Raw genomic sequence first — 3,271 nt, forward strand, 5'->3', positions numbered from 1 at the left:
GGGCGCGTCAGCGCACCCACTGGGTGTAGTCCCCGAGATTCGGGCCGACTGCTGAGCAGTCAGGTCGGATCTTCCCTGACGACTTCTTCTTATTGCTTCTTTTTCTCTGCCATCCCTGCAGCAGCCAACGCCAGTCTAAGGGAGCAGCTGGGAGGGACTCAGGCCGCCCTCCGTGCTAAGGAGGCCGAGTTTGCCGCCTTGGCGCGGGAGCATGACCGCCTGGCCAAGAGGTTGGCTGACCAGGAGGAGAGCCACAAGGCGGCCCTGAAGGCGGTGCGGGACAGCGAGGCCGCCCTCCAAGCCGAGTATGAGACAGAGGCGGCTAGCTGGGCCGAAGCGAAACAGACGCTGATCAACGGCTATGGCCAGATCGAAGATTTGGTTGACGGTAAGCCGCCTTCTTCTTCGTCCTTGCTTGCCGCTTGCCGTTTTGGCTCGTTTCCTGACTTGGTGTTTTTCTCTTCTTTCGCTTTCTTTTTTGCGCAGAGTACTTCCCTGGCTACTCTACTGCCGCCAACCAGATCATCGAGGCCCGCCGCGAGGCACAGAGGCAGGCTGGCGCCGAGATCGCGCCAAACGCTCGCCGGTCGCTGGAGGAGCAGCTCTTGGTGATCCAGGCCCGCCTCCAGCCGGCTAATCGCCTACTCCGCCGGCTTCAACGTGTCGGGGCGCAGGTGTTGGCCGCTCTCTGGCCTGGTGAAGTGATTCCCCGCACCCCCAGTCGGACTGCCGACTGGCTGGAGGTGGCGGTTGGCCGCTTCGAGGCCTGGAAGGCTTCGGCGGCTCGGTCCGGCGCCAGGCGGGCGCTGGAGTTCGTCAAGGCCTGGTATCCCGGGCTGAGTCTGGACCAGCTAGCCACCTGGCGGCAGCAGGCCGACACGGAGCTGGAGCCGGCGCAGCCGGCTATCATCCGGCGGGCTTCGGCGATCGCCGACTATACCGACACCAGCGACTTCGCTCCTGAGGTGGACGACAACGGTGTTGCCCAGCCGGAGTAATGGTTCGGGCTGAACCCAGCAGACGGCGAAGACTCGGCGGAGGAGATCGACTCCAGCGACGAGGGCGAGGTGGAGGGGGAGGAAGGTGAAGACGCCGGGCCAGATGGTGGAGCGGCCGGTCAGCCTCAGCTTGACCGTGCCTCCAGCAACAAGGCACGCGCGGGTGCACCGCCTGCAGCCGGCGATGATCAAGCCGAGACCCGCCAGTCGGCCACTCCTCCAGCCGGTGGCGCCATCTCCACCGACCAACCCGGCTCCCACACCGCGCCCTTAGTCTAGTCTGCTGTCTTTATTTTCCTGTCTTATCACTCTTGGCGCCGTATTCGAACTATGTTGATTGCCGGCCTGTTGGGGGCCTTATGTGTAAATATGAATATGCATGTGTTTGGCTTTTCCTTGTTCTTTGCTTTTCATCCTTCTGCTGTTTCCTTTGCCGCCCTCCCTTGGTTGCCGCCTCCCCAGTCGGACAGTTGCGCTGCAATCTGTGGCTGGAGAAGTGCTTGGCCAGTTGGGAGGGCAAGTACTCTAGCTTTGTTGGATTATAGCGAAGTGTTTGGGAGGCCGGCCAGCCGGCTGTTTTGACAGTCGGCAAGCGTGGTTGGAGGCCGTCTTTTCGTTATACAAGTTCGTTAGTCCTTAGCCGTTTTTCATGTGGGCATCCTTTCTGCCTTTGGCTCTTGCTAGTCGGACAGTCGGTTCTTCGAGCTGCGACTTTCAACAAGAGAGGGTCCGGGAGCCGTCACACTACTTGTCTGACTTCAGGTAGAACTTTTAATATAACCTAAGGTGGCCAGTCCCCGGGTCGGCTAGTCGAACCCGGTGCCAGACAAAAAATCAAATGTAATAATACATTCATGAATATGACGCTCGTCATTCATAAATAAAGGAAGGCAGTCCCCGAGTGCTCCTCGGGGGGCCTGTTGTTTCGTACTTAATACAAAAGGGTAGCATGATACATACTGCTTTCAACTGTAAAATCTTCTCAGGAGGTTCGCGTTCCATGGTCGCTCCGACTCCTTGCCGGAATCATCCCTCTTGCGTGCTCTTAGTTTTTGTGCGTCGATCAGGTAGTAGGAGTCGTTGCCTAGTGCCTTGCTGATGACGAAAGGGCCTTCCCAAGGGGCCGAGAGCTTGTGCTGGCCGGCTGTTCGCTGGATCAGCCGAAGCACAAGATCGCCCTCTTGGAAAGATCTTGGCCTGACCTTGCGGTTGTGGTAATGACGCAACCCCTGCTGGTAGATGGCGGACCGGCTGAGTGCTAACAGCCGGCCTTCTTCCAACAGGTCGACGCTGTCTTCTCGTGCTTCCTTGGCCTCCGCCTCCGTGTACATGGTGACCCGAGGCGAGTCGAACTCGATGTCGGTTGGGATGACAGCCTCGGCACCATATACAAGGAAGAATGGAGTGAAGCCGGTTGACTTGTTAGGGGTAGTACGCAGACTCCAGAGGACAGCCGGCAGCTCATCGAGCCAGCAGCCGGCCGATCGCTCCAGTGGTATGACCAGTCGGGGCTTGATGCCGGAGAGGATGAGTCCATTTGCTCGCTCGACCTGGCCGTTTGACTGCGGGTGGGCAACGGACGCTAAGTCCAGTCGGATACCCTGCGTCGCGCAGAAACGTGCCAGTGCTCCTTTGGCAAAGTTTATGCCGTTGTCGGTGATGATGCTGTGTGGCACGTCGTACCGAGTAGTGATGTCGGCAATGAATGTCACGGCAGTCGGCCCGTTCAGCTTCTTGATCGGCTTTGCTTCGATCCACTTGGTAAATTTGTTCACGGCGACAAGCAGATGTGTCAAGCCGCCGTGGGCTGTCTTGAATGGGCCCACCATGTCCAGCCCCTAGACGGCAAAGGGCCAGGTGAGGGGGATGGTCTTGAGTGCAGAAGCCGGCAGGTGTTGTTTGGAACTGAAGACTTGGCATCCTTTGTAGCTCTTGACTATCTCTTTGGCATCTTCCAAAGCAGTCGGCCAAAAGAAACCGTGGCGGAAAGCTTTGGCCACAAGTGACCTTGAGGCTGCGTGGTGGCCGCATTCGCCTTGATGGATATCCTTGAGGATTGCCACACCTTTCTCTGGCTCGACGCAGCGCTGGAAGACTCCAGTGACGCTGCGTTTGACAATCTCTCTGTTTATTATTGCATATGCTCCGGCTCGACGTTGCACTAGTCTTGCCGAGATCTCATCAGCCGGCAGCTCTCTGTTGACTAGAAAGTTGAGGATGGGCTGGGCCCATGATGGAGCTGTGACTTCTTCTACTGTCAATACGGCCACCGT

The sequence above is a fragment of the Aegilops tauschii genome, chromosome 2, assembly GCF_002575655.3.
Source record: "Aegilops tauschii subsp. strangulata cultivar AL8/78 chromosome 2, Aet v6.0, whole genome shotgun sequence".
Lineage (NCBI taxonomy): Eukaryota > Viridiplantae > Streptophyta > Magnoliopsida > Poales > Poaceae > Aegilops > Aegilops tauschii.